Consider the following 13777-nt stretch of genomic DNA (forward strand, 5'->3'; position numbering starts at 1 on the left):
TTTCAGTTTGCTTGCGAGGTAGTTTGCCTTTGGCTCGAGGCAGCAGCAGACGGAGAAAGAGGAGAAGGAAGAAGGCACAAGTTGTTCCATGGAGATGGCTTTATTTGGGGGTCCGTGAACGGTCTCAGCTCTTCTTCCTCTGACTAATGGAGTACAGTATGCTACTTTTATAGGCTTGGCAAGTATCCAAACTTCACCAATGGTAAGGAGTTAGGGGGACCATAAATGACCAATGGCAGGGTTTACAAGATATTGCCTTATAAGGGTACAAACATAGGTTATGAGTCGGGTGGTCAGGGAGACAGGAACTTATCTGCTGCTGTGTCAGCCTTCCTATTGTTCAGATTCCCCATGGTGCCTTTGCTAAACCTATGGGGTTTACTACACTGTAGAACGTGCCTTGAGCTGTTTCAGTTTCCAGAATCAGTCTCATTACATAGTTATGGCAATGAGAAGATGACACCAGCTCACATCCCAACCAACAGACAAAGAATTAATGTTACAACTTACCTTTTAAGTTTTTTGACAAACTACACGAACCACAGCATATTGAAACTAGTTCTATCCAGCAACTATATGTACCTTTGGTTAAAACAATCCCTGCGTATTTCGAATACAATACCTACTTATATGCCATAAAACACAATTAACAGCGCTCCGTGATTAAGCTTCAAACTTGCAAATAACTTCCTAGATAAACGTTTCTGAAGCTTACGAAGTTATACAAAACAAGCGTTATACACAGACCACAGTTCTTTTGGTCTTCCCTTTCCACTTTTTAAATACTATTACTGCTGATCTATCTCATTGCTGCTGCTCCGATCTAATCACAATTCTACTGTCTCTGAAGCCCGCTTTTTACAGCTTTCCAAAACCCCTCTGGTTTAGTAGATTGCTACACAGCCGAGAGCCCCAAATGCCTCTCAGAGAGCTGTGAATTCAAAGGTCTTTATGCCCACATTCATGCCATCTTCCCTATCTGCTGTGTTTTAACTCTTGGCAAGATGCCTTTGCCCCCTGCTTGCTGCAAGCTGCTCTGCTGCGGGGCCGGCAGCGAGCTGGGCTGTGCGGGCACCGTGGAGAGTCCTTCCCCGAGCACTTGGGGGGGTCGTGGTGTGTCCAGGGCTGTGTTAGACACTCGGGGCAATGGATTCCTTCCAAGCGGGGGCACCTTGCGTGGGGAAGGGATGGCCCCGTGGGGCGTGGCAGCGTGTCCCTTTGTGACACGGTGTAGCAGGTTCCCCGTGGAACCGAAAGGGACACCGTGTCTTAGCAGCCCTTTGTGACACGCGCTGACCTCAGGGCTGGCAGCCACACAGCCACGCCAGAGTGCTCGGTGGACGCAACGGGACAGGAGGTGACAGAGCGGTGCTGTGAGGTGTCCCCGCACAGCCTGCTCGTTGGTTCCTGACCCGGAGCTTTTCCAAAGCGTTCCTCCTGCGGCTGGCCTCACGGCCAGACCTCAGCATTTGGTGACTCAGAGCTTTTCTGAGGCATCTCCCATCCCTGCAGTCGGAGCCCTTCTGGCCAGGCCGTGGCACTTGGTGACCTCCATCGTTCACCAGGAATCTCCTGTCATTGTGGCAGGAGACCTCAAGTGCCCTTGCCCTGTAGCCTTCCTGAGGCTCCTCTGCTGCAGGTGCCTGCAAGGCACGACTCCAGCCCGTGCTCACTCGGGCCTTTGCCGAGGCATTTGAAAGTGCCCCCCAGGTCAGAGAGCAGGATGGCGGGCAGACTGCTCAGCCTGGTCAAGGGGCTTCGGGGCAAGAGAAGCAAAGGCCCTGCAGCTGCCCCAGCGCAGCAGCCTGCAGAGCCGGAGCAGTTGCAGAGTCTGCAGGATGGTGAGTGCCGGAGATGGGCCGCAGGGCCGGTGCCTGCAGCTGGCCTGGCCCTGCCCCATCCCATCCCATCCCATCCCATCCCATCCCATCCCATCCCATCCCATGACATCTCACCCCATGCCATCGCATGCCATGTCATGCCATGCCATGCAATGCAATGCCATGCCATGCCATCCCATCCCATCCCATCCCATCCCTGTGGACATGCCGATGGACGGGATGGGAGAGGGGCCAGGGCTGCCCCCCCGAATGGCCGTGCTCCCTTCCCTGCGTGCCCGGGGGCTGTCCCTGCCCGGGGAGTGCAGGGCTGGGCTGTGTTGTCCAGCCTCTCCCGCAGGCTCTCAGCTCTGGCTGCGCTCGCTCTTTGGCAGATGCAGCCAGGGATCCGACTCAAGAGAAGGAGCCCACCCGTGGCCGCTTCCAGAGAGCAGCGCAGGTACCTGCGGCCATCCCTACCTGGGTCGGGCCTGCTGGCGCTGCTCGGCCGGGCCCCGCGCTTGGAGCAGACCATGGAACGTCCCTCTCTTCCTGCCCTTCCTTCTGCTGCAGACACTGCGGAGGTTCCTGCGCCTTCGGCGCACAAAGGCCAGCGGCTCCGCACCCGAGGGCACGGCCGAGCCCGACCCCAGGCCCAGCGAGCTGCGGGCAGAGGCTGCTGCCAGCACAGCATCCTCTGACCTGGCCACCAGCTCTGACTGGGAAAGCGACGAGGGCTGGGAGGAGGCTGACATGGTGCTGACGGAGGGCATGGCCACCACCAACACCATCCCACCGGCCATCCCAGAGACTGAGGCCATGCCTACGCTCACTGTGAGTCCTAGACCCACTCTGGAGTTTCTCCAGAAGTGTTTTATTCTCTGCAGTAGCCTGGGGCCAGGTCTGAAGGCCTCCCAGGATCACGTGGCCCCTCAAGCCATGTCCGCTGGGCCCCCTCTACCCCATCACAGTGGGCTGGGAGGGCAAGCACTTCTTGAGGGTAGCTGGGCAATCTGCTCCCTTGGACAGCACTCCAAATCGTCCCCATGCCACTTCCTCCAGGTACATGCCACGGTGAGCGCCCTGCTGCAGAGACTCACGTCCAGTGAGTCTGTGGACGCTGGGCTGCAAATGGCCATTGTCAGCCTCGCTGAACAACACCCAGCCCACGTGGTGATGAGCCTCCTGCGCTGTGCCCCAACGTGTGACGGGTAAGGGGCACAAGTGCCTCGAGAGCTCGGTGCTCACTGGCCCATAGGGCCCCTTGCCCCGTACAGCCTGTCCAGTGGTGTCTGCCACACAGGCGGAGAGCAGCGGCACCCTCGAGCCCCTCTGTTTCCTGAGCCTGCTGCCATGCTCCCTCCCGGCCCCACGCAGCTGATCGGGGCACGGTACTGACGCACTGCTCTGGTCCCACAGAGCCGCTGCGCTGATCTGGAGAGCCGTGGGGACCTCAGAAGCAGCCGTGGAGCAGGTGCTTCCAGCGCTGCTCTCTGCGCTAGAGGAGCAGCCACCGTACGGCGGCTTCCTCTGCAGTGGGGACAACGAGGCCGTCCTTGCCCTGGCTGTGAGTTTCTGGAGCTGGCCTATGCTGGTCCTCCAGGTCGCCTTCTCAGAAGCTCTCCATGTTCTCCCCACCCTGCAGCTCCCTGCCTGGGCTCAAAACTGGGCTAGGGGCAGCAGGCCGGGTGCTCCCCCTGCCTCTCCCCTCAGGCCCTGCCTCATGGACACCTCGGCACTGAGCGCTGCCTCGGGGTGCTTTGTCTCTTGCAGGCAACTCTGGTGCTGTGGAGGATTGCAAGCATGCCCGAGTGGCACTTTGCAATCCTCCTTCATTCTCCCCACCTGCTCGTGGCTCTGCTCTTGCAAATTTTCACCACCACGGAGCAGAGGCCAGAGGACGTGGAGACCCATGGCTTCTGGAGAGCGTGCCAGGAGGAACACGGCCTTCCCAGCCAGCCCAACAGGTGCCAGTCGCCCTGTCCTTCCCACACCCTTGCGGCCAGGGCCAGTGCTCCCAGAGTGACCTGGCCTTGGCTCGGCACACAGGTTTGCAGTGCAGACACTGAAGGCTCTGCTCTCCCGACTGGGCGTTGGCAAGAACCTGCTGGCTCTGGAGCACAAGCAGCTCTGGGACAGCCTGCTCTGTGCCAACAGCCAGCACTATGCAGCAGGTCTGCTGGCCAGGTGAGATCCTCTAGTCCCCGCTGCCACGGCCGGCATTAGTACCCCATGCCCGGAGTGCCCCACACAGTCCCCGGGGCTTGTAAGCAAGAGGGCCTCGTCACCGAGGGAGGGCTGAGCGTACTGCAAAGGGCTGGGAGAGGAGGATGCCCAGCAGCAGCCGCCTCCCAAGGGGCCCATGTCCTCTTGCAGAGTGCGGGGGAAAGATGGGACCTCTGTGAGTCACTCCTGGGACAGGTCTGCCCGCCCGGCTCAGGGCCTTGGTGCCTTTTTCCCCTGCCAGGGAGATGCGCTGTGCCTTGACCCCCTTGTGTCCCCACATGGCCTCGCACCTGCTCAGCCTGCTCGTCGGGAAGCAGCCCCGCTGGCATCTGCCTGCCCTGGCCTTCTTTGTGGAGGTGAGCCTGATGGCCAGCGCTGCCTGGCTGAGCTGCCTCCCGGCTCTCTGGCCTCTGGGAGCTGCAGCCGCCCGGGACGCTGCCCGTGCCCGCTGCTGCTGCCTGGAGCCGGCCCTGCGCGGCCCTGGGCTCCTGCCGGCCGGCTCCCCTGCCACTGCCCTGTGCCTTTCAGCTCCTGCAGTGTCTGGACCTGAGCCAACACGGTCCCAGTGCCCTGTTGGTGCTATCCCGGCACCTGCCCAGCCAGTGCAGGGACAGGCTGCGCCTGGCGCTCAGAGGCCTCGTGGTGCTCAGCAAGGAGCCCTCGCTGGTGAGAAGGGGACAGTGGCTGAAGCCGTGCTGGCAGCGTGGGGCTGGGGAAGGCAGACCTTGGGGCTTGGCTGGGCTTTGGCAGCAGAGGCAGCTGCTGCCGGCTCTCCCGATTCCCACTTCAGCTGCCCGAGTGCCACGAGCAGCTGTCGGTGCTGCGGCCAGTCACGGCTTCACAGCACAGCCCGGTCTTGCACACAGGCCGGAGGAATACGCGGCCTCTGTCCACACCTGGTGGAGCAGCTGGCCGATCCAGACACAGAGATGGTCGGCATGAGCCTCTCTGTGCTCACGCATGTGCTCCCGGACAAAGACCTCGAGATACCCAGCATCACCGCCCTGCAGCTGGCTGAGTCCCTCCTGCCACACTTTGAGAATGTAAGCCTCTGTGCCCCCAGCCAAGGGCACTGGATGCTGCCTGCCTGGAAACCTTGTGCCCTGTGCCCTTTTGGGCCTTTGCCCCAATGGGCCTGGAGTAGCTGGTGCTTAGGACTTTTCCTTTCCTCCAGGACAACAGCCATGTGCAGCTGCTCTCCATTCAGCTCTTCGGCAAGCTGATGGAGTTGGTAGTGGAAGAGAGGGAAAATGCTCTCACAACAGTTGTGAGCCAGAGCCTGCTCCCTCTATTCTTACACTGGCACCATGAGAACCTGCACATGGCCGAGGTGAGGTTCTCAGTGATGCTGCCGCATCCCTGGCAGGGGGCTCGGCCGCCTCCTGCCCCTGCTCCCATGTGACTCACCTGGGCTTTGGTGCCACCTGCGTCTCTCTGCTGCTCTGCAGGCGTCTGGCGAAGCCCTGCTTCGTGCGGCCCGCTTCCTGAGGAGGAGGGATCTCGAGGAGCTGCTGAGGAAGAAGCGGCGCATGAAGTTCGTCGAGAGCCTGGTAAGGACAGCCCGGGAGCCCCAGCCGCAGGCTGGAGTGGGGCAGCCCCTGCCCCCGGTGCTCAGTGTGGGGGGCCGGCAGCTGTGCCCCTGGCCAGCGCCGCAGCCGGGCCCGCCAGCCTGCGCCCCCCCACGCTGCTCCCTGCCCTGGGCCGTGCGGGCCGCCTCGGCCGGTGCTGGGCGCAGGGAGCGCCCGGCCGAGAGGCAGAGCCCGCGCTGAGCCTTCCCTGCCGCCGCTCCCCGCAGCTGCTGCCGGACGAGAGCCGAGCGGCCGAGCGCCTGCGCTGGGCGCTGCCGCACCTGCAGAGCCCACAGAGGTCCCTACGAGAGGCGGCCGTCAGGTTCATCGGTGAGCCAGCAGCCCGGCGCCCCTCCCCGCCTCCCCGCCTCCCGGCCCGGCTGCTGCCCCGGCTACAGCGGGAGCCGCGCCCGGGCCGCTGCAGCCCCGCCCGCCCTGGGCGCTGCCGCCGCGCTCCCGCAGCCGTGCCCTCGGGCGGCAGCGGCCCGGCAGGAGCCCTGCCCGCCAGGAGGGCGTGCGGCCACAGCGCTGGCAGCGCCCGTGTCGGGCAGCTGTGCCGCCTGGCGCCGCCACATGCTCTGTCTTGCAGGGGTGGCCGGAGTGCTGATGATGGGGCAGGAGGAGGAGCTCCAGGTCCTCACTGAGGGTGAGTCAGGGCAGCCGCGGGGCAGCCAGCACTTCCGGGGCTAGGGGAGCAGCTGCAAATGCCGGCCCCGCAGCTACAATCCGTGCCCGGGCTGCAGAGGGCCCTGCTGCCTGTGCAGGGGACACGGGGGGGGATCCGTGGCCAGCACCTTCCGGCCGTAGCCCTTGTCTCCCGCTCCCTCCTGGCCACGGCAAGAGCCGGCTGGGATGGCCCTGGCAGGAGGCTTTCCTTGGATTCCCTCAGTCTGGCCTCTGACTGTGGCTCTGTTCCTCTCTCTTCCAGCTCTTCGAGCCCTCAGGGAAGACGAGAGCCCGTCCTGCATGAACACGTGGATACAGATGAAATTCCAAGGAAGATCTGCAGAACTTCGTTTGTCTCCTGGACCAGATGTACCTGTACCGGCCTCCTTCGATGATTTCCAGTTCCCATCGAAGCTGGGACCACCTGCAGAGCAGAAGGGACCAGCTGCAGCGGCTGCTCACAGCTGAGCCTGTGCAAAGCTCTAGCAGCTCCTGCCATCTCTCTCCCTGTTGGCAGCTCCTTCCCTGCAGCCCTCAGTCCCTGCCCATGCCCTTTTTTACCTCCCAGCTCACCCCTTTGCTTCGCTTTTCCTTAATAAACTGTTTGTGTTTTTCACTTTACCCGCGTCTCTGTGGAGCTGAAGCGGTGCAAAACCTGAGCCCGGGGACACGCAGGGCCCCTCTGCCCTTCTCCTCCCCGCTGTGTTCCAGGCACGGACAGAGTGGAACAAGGGCAGCTCAGGCTGCAAAGGTCCCTGTCGTGCTGCTCCAGCTGCACAGCGGTGTGGAATTAAAGGGCGTGTGAACGTGCTGAAGGGGAAAAGGACCCTGGGGGATAGAAGAGCCAACTTGAGTGTGCTCTGAAGCCAGCCGTGAGGGATTCCAGTGCAGGCATCCACCGAGGGCAAAGGAGCTTGCAATGGCGGAAGTTTCCACAAAGAGCTTCCTGAAAGCACAGCAATGCCCCATCCCTACACATGGACAGTGAGACCAGAGGCCGGGGCCCCTTCCCATCCCTCTGGGGCATGGCTGCAAAACAGCCGCCGTGTCTTCCCGTGCCTGTGTTTGGGCTGTGCTGAGGCCAGAGCCGGCCAGCTTGTGCTCTGCTGTGCCAAGAGCGTTCTGGGCAGGCAGGCAGAAGTGCTGCGTGCACAGTGGGGAAGGGGCTCACGAGAGCCTCCTGCGGGAACAGGGCTCCGCTCCCTGGCTGGGAACAGCCTGGTTTTGCTGCCGGGAGCGCAGGCAGGAGTTTGGGCACTTGAAGGGGCAGCGGGCAGCTCTTGTTTGTAGGGGGCCCGGGGCTGCGTGCCACAAGGGACACGAGGAAACAGACTCGGGAGAAGGAAGATGAGCTCGAGCTGGAGTGCCTGTGCTCCAAGGTGCAGAAGTAATTGAGCCTTGCCAAGGTTTCTTAAGTGTGTGTGGGAGTTCCCCGGGAAATGGACACATTTGGGGAAATGCCTTTGGAAGAGAGGGGCTTGCTTCTCAAGCAAAGTGCTTCCCCAGGAGCCCCCAGTGAGCTAGGTGCAGCTGTCTCCCTTTGGCTCCCTGCGCTCCTTTCCGTCCTTGAGGCCCCTTGCACTTGGCAGAGGGGCGTGGGAAGGGAGAAGGCTGTGAAGAGCAGCTTTGGCATCTGCCTGGGCCTGCAGAGACCAAGGCAAGCACCAGCGGCAGGGTGTGTCCCCCCCGCTTTGAGCACAGGACAGAGGGGGATTATATCCATCCAGCCGAGAGCCCCAAATGCCTCTCAGAGAGCTGTGAATTCAAAGGCCTTTATGCCCACATTCATGCCATCTTCCCGATCTGCTGTGTTTTAACTCTTGGCAAGATGCCTTTGCCCCCTGCTTGCTGCAAGCTGCTCTGCTGCGGGGCCGGCAGCGAGCTGGGCTGTGCGGGCACCGTGGAGAGTCCTTCCCCGAGCACTTGGGGGGGTCGTGGTGTGTCCAGGGCTGTGTTAGACACTCGGGGCAATGGATTCCTTCCAAGCGGGGGCACCTTGGGTGGGGAAGGGATGGCCCCGTGGGGCGTGGCAGCGTGTCCCTTTGTGACACGGTGTAGCAGGTTCCCCGTGGAACCGAAAGGGACACCGTGTCTTAGCAGCCCTTTGTGACACGCGCTGACCTCAGGGCTGGCAGCCACACAGCCACGCCAGAGTGCTCGGTGGACGCAACGGGACAGGAGGTGACAGAGCGGTGCTGTGAGGTGTCCCCGCACAGCCTGCTCGTTGGTTCCTGACCCGGAGCTTTTCCAAAGCGTTCCTCCAGCGGCTGGCCTCACGGCCAGACCTCAGCATTTGGTGACTCAGAGCTTTTCTGAGGCATCTCCCATCCCTGCAGTCGGAGCCCTTCTGGCCAGGCCGTGGCACTTGGTGACCTCCATCGTTCACCAGGAATCTCCTGTCATTGTGGCAGGAGACCTCAAGTGCCCTTGCCCTGTAGCCTTCCTGAGGCTCCTCTGCTGCAGGTGCCTGCAAGGCACGACTCCAGCCCGTGCTCACTCGGGCCTTTGCCGAGGCATTTGAAAGTGCCCCCCAGGTCAGAGAGCAGGATGGCGGGCAGACTGCTCAGCCTGGTCAAGGGGCTTCGGGGCAAGAGAAGCAAAGGCCCTGCAGCTGCCCCAGCGCAGCAGCCTGCAGAGCCGGAGCAGTTGCAGAGTCTGCAGGATGGTGAGTGCCGGAGATGGGCCGCAGGGCCGGTGCCTGCAGCTGGCCTGGCCCTGCCCCATCCCATCCCATCCCATCCCATCCCATGACATCTCACCCCATGCCATCGCATGCCATGTCATGCCATGCCATGCAATGCAATGCCATGCCATCCCATCCCATCCCATCCCTGTGGACATGCCGATGGACGGGATGGGAGAGGGGCCAGGGCTGCCCCCCCGAATGGCCGTGCTCCCTTCCCTGCGTGCCCGGGGGCTGTCCCTGCCTGGGGAGTGCAGGGCTGGGCTGTGTTGTCCAGCCTCTCCCGCAGGCTCTCAGCTCTGGCTGCGCTCGCTCTTTGGCAGATGCAGCCAGGGATCCGACTCAAGAGAAGGAGCCCACCCGTGGCCGCTTCCAGAGAGCAGCGCAGGTACCTGCGGCCATCCCTACCTGGGTCGGGCCTGCTGGCGCTGCTCGGCCGGGCCCCGCGCTTGGAGCAGACCATGGAACGTCCCTCTCTTCCTGCCCTTCCTTCTGCTGCAGACACTGCGGAGGTTCCTGCGCCTTCGGCGCACAAAGGCCAGCGGCTCCGCACCCGAGGGCACGGCCGAGCCCGACCCCAGGCCCAGCGAGCTGCGGGCAGAGGCTGCTGCCAGCACAGCATCCTCTGACCTGGCCACCAGCTCTGACTGGGAAAGCGACGAGGGCTGGGAGGAGGCTGACATGGTGCTGACGGAGGGCATGGCCACCACCAACACCATCCCACCGGCCATCCCAGAGACTGAGGCCATGCCTACGCTCACTGTGAGTCCTAGACCCACTCTGGAGTTTCTCCAGAAGTGTTTTATTCTCTGCAGTAGCCTGGGGCCAGGTCTGAAGGCCTCCCAGGATCACGTGGCCCCTCAAGCCATGTCCGCTGGGCCCCCTCTACCCCATCACAGTGGGCTGGGAGGGCAAGCACTTCTTGAGGGTAGCTGGGCAATCTGCTCCCTTGGACAGCACTCCAAATCGTCCCCATGCCACTTCCTCCAGGTACATGCCACGGTGAGCGCCCTGCTGCAGAGACTCACGTCCAGTGAGTCTGTGGACGCTGGGCTGCAAATGGCCATTGTCAGCCTCGCTGAACAACACCCAGCCCACGTGGTGATGAGCCTCCTGCGCTGTGCCCCAACGTGTGACGGGTAAGGGGCACAAGTGCCTCGAGAGCTCGGTGCTCACTGGCCCATAGGGCCCCTTGCCCCGTACAGCCTGTCCAGTGGTGTCTGCCACACAGGCGGAGAGCAGCGGCACCCTCGAGCCCCTCTGTTTCCTGAGCCTGCTGCCATGCTCCCTCCCGGCCCCACGCAGCTGCTCGGGGCACGGTACTGACGCACTGCTCTGGTCCCACAGAGCCGCTGCGCTGATCTGGAGAGCCGTGGGGACCTCAGAAGCAGCCGTGGAGCAGGTGCTTCCAGCGCTGCTCTCTGCGCTAGAGGAGCAGCCACCGTACGGCGGCTTCCTCTGCAGTGGGGACAACGAGGCCGTCCTTGCCCTGGCTGTGAGTTTCTGGAGCTGGCCTATGCTGGTCCTCCAGGTCGCCTTCTCAGAAGCTCTCCATGTTCTCCCCACCCTGCAGCTCCCTGCCTGGGCTCAAAACTGGGCTAGGGGCAGCAGGCCGGGTGCTCCCCCTGCCTCTCCCCTCAGGCCCTGCCTCATGGACACCTCGGCACTGAGCGCTGCCTCGGGGTGCTTTGTCTCTTGCAGGCAACTCTGGTGCTGTGGAGGATTGCAAGCATGCCCGAGTGGCACTTTGCAATCCTCCTTCATTCTCCCCACCTGCTCGTGGCTCTGCTCTTGCAAATTTTCACCACCACGGAGCAGAGGCCAGAGGACGTGGAGACCCATGGCTTCTGGAGAGCGTGCCAGGAGGAACACGGCCTTCCCAGCCAGCCCAACAGGTGCCAGTCGCCCTGTCCTTCCCACACCCTTGCGGCCAGGGCCAGTGCTCCCAGAGTGACCTGGCCTTGGCTCGGCACACAGGTTTGCAGTGCAGACACTGAAGGCTCTGCTCTCCCGACTGGGCGTTGGCAAGAACCTGCTGGCTCTGGAGCACAAGCAGCTCTGGGACAGCCTGCTCTGTGCCAACAGCCAGCACTATGCAGCAGGTCTGCTGGCCAGGTGAGATCCTCTAGTCCCCGCTGCCACGGCCGGCATTAGTACCCCATGCCCGGAGTGCCCCACACAGTCCCCGGGGCTTGTAAGCGAGAGGGCCTCGTCACCGAGGGAGGGCTGAGCGCACTGCAAAGGGCTGGGAGAGGAGGATGCCCAGCAGCAGCCGCCTCCCAAGGGGCCCATGTCCTCTTGCAGAGTGCGGGGGAAAGATGGGACCTCTGTGAGTCACTCCTGGGACAGGTCTGCCCGCCCGGCTCAGGGCCTTGGTGCCTTTTTCCCCTGCCAGGGAGATGCGCTGTGCCTTGACCCCCTTGTGTCCCCACATGGCCTCGCACCTGCTCAGCCTGCTCGTCGGGAAGCAGCCCCGCTGGCATCTGCCTGCCCTGGCCTTCTTTGTGGAGGTGAGCCTGATGGCCAGCGCTGCCTGGCTGAGCTGCCTCCCGGCTCTCTGGCCTCTGGGAGCTGCAGCCGCCCGGGACGCTGCCCGCGCCCGCTGCTGCTGCCTGGAGCCGGCCCTGCGCGGCCCTGGGCTCCTGCCGGCCGGCTCCCCTGCCACTGCCCTGTGCCTTTCAGCTCCTGCAGTGTCTGGACCTGAGCCAACACGGTCCCAGTGCCCTGTTGGTGCTATCCCGGCACCTGCCCAGCCAGTGCAGGGACAGGCTGCGCCTGGCGCTCAGAGGCCTCGTGGTGCTCAGCAAGGAGCCCTCGCTGGTGAGAAGGGGACAGTGGCTGAAGCCGTGCTGGCAGCGTGGGGCTGGGGAAGGCAGACCTTGGGGCTTGGCTGGGCTTTGGCAGCAGAGGCAGCTGCTGCCGGCTCTCCCGATTCCCACTTCAGCTGCCCGAGTGCCACGAGCAGCTGTCGGTGCTGCGGCCAGTCACGGCTTCACAGCACAGCCCGGTCTTGCACACAGGCCGGAGGAATACGCGGCCTCTGTCCACACCTGGTGGAGCAGCTGGCCGATCCAGACACAGAGATGGTCGGCATGAGCCTCTCTGTGCTCACGCATGTGCTCCCGGACAAAGACCTCGAGATACCCAGCATCACCGCCCTGCAGCTGGCTGAGTCCCTCCTGCCACACTTTGAGAATGTAAGCCTCTGTGCCCCCAGCCAAGGGCACTGGATGCTGCCTGCCTGGAAACCTTGTGCCCTGTGCCCTTTTGGGCCTTTGCCCCAATGGGCCTGGAGTAGCTGGTGCTTAGGACTTTTCCTTTCCTCCAGGACAACAGCCATGTGCAGCTGCTCTCCATTCAGCTCTTCGGCAAGCTGATGGAGCTGGTAGTGGAAGAGAGGGAAAATGCTCTCACAACAGTTGTGAGCCAGAGCCTGCTCCCTCTATTCTTACACTGGCACCATGAGAACCTGCACATGGCCGAGGTGAGGTTCTCAGTGATGCTGCCGCATCCCTGGCAGGGGGCTCGGCCGCCTCCTGCCCCTGCTCCCATGTGACTCACCTGGGCTTTGGTGCCACCTGCGTGTCTCTGCTGCTCTGCAGGCGTCTGGCGAAGCCCTGCTTCGTGCGGCCCGCTTCCTGAGGAGGAGGGATCTCGAGGAGCTGCTGAGGAAGAAGCGGCGCATGAAGTTCGTCGAGAGCCTGGTAAGGACAGCCCGGGAGCCCCAGCCGCAGGCTGGAGTGGGGCAGCCCCTGCCCCCGGTGCTCAGTGTGGGGGGCCGGCAGCTGTGCCCCTGGCCAGCGCCGCAGCCGGGCCCGCCAGCCTGCGCCCCCCCACGCTGCTCCCTGCCCTGGGCCGTGCGGGCCGCCTCGGCCGGTGCTGGGCGCAGGGAGCGCCCGGCCGAGAGGCAGAGCCCGCGCTGAGCCTTCCCTGCCGCCGCTCCCCCCAGCTGCTGCCGGACGAGAGCCGAGCGGCCGAGCACCTGCGCTGGGCGCTGCCGCACCTGCAGAGCCCACAGAGGTCCCTACGAGAGGCGGCCGTCAGGTTCATCGGTGAGCCAGCAGCCCGGCGCCCCTCCCCGCCTCCCCGCCTCCCGGCCCGGCTGCTGCCCCGGTTACAGCGGGAGCCGCGCCCGGGCCGCTGCAGCCCCGCCCGCCCTGGGCGCTGCCGCCGCGCTCCCGCAGCCGTGCCCTCGGGCGGCAGCGGCCCGGCAGGAGCCCTGCCCGCCAGGAGGGCGTGCGGCCACAGCGCTGGCAGCGCCCGTGTCGGGCAGCTGTGCCGCCTGGCGCCGCCACATGCTCTGTCTTGCAGGGGTGGCCGGAGTGCTGATGATGGGGCAGGAGGAGGAGCTCCAGGTCCTCACTGAGGGTGAGTCAGGGCAGCCGCGGGGCAGCCAGCACTTCCGGGGCTAGGGGAGCAGCTGCAAATGCCGGCCCCGCAGCTACAATCCGTGCCCGGGCTGCGGAGGGCCCTGCTGCCTGTGCAGGGGACACGGGGGGGGATCCGTGGCCAGCACCTTCCGGCCGTAGCCCTTGTCTCCCGCTCCCTCCTGGCCACGGCAAGAGCCGGCTGGGATGGCCCTGGCAGGAGGCTTTCCTTGGATTCCCTCAGTCTGGCCTCTGACTGTGGCTCTGTTCCTCTCTCTTCCAGCTCTTCGAGCCCTCAGGGAAGACGAGAGCCCGTCCTGCATGAACACGTGGATACAGATGAAATTCCAAGGAAGATCTGCAGAACTTCGTTTGTCTCCTGGACCAGATGTACCTGTACCGGCCTCCTTCGATGATTTCCAGTTCCCATCGAAGCTGGGACCACCTGCA

This window comes from Melozone crissalis, unplaced genomic scaffold, assembly GCF_028551555.1.
Source record: "Melozone crissalis strain CALT ecotype California unplaced genomic scaffold, PUWL_Pcris_2 ptg000006l_1, whole genome shotgun sequence".
Taxonomy (NCBI): Eukaryota; Metazoa; Chordata; class Aves; order Passeriformes; family Passerellidae; genus Melozone; species Melozone crissalis.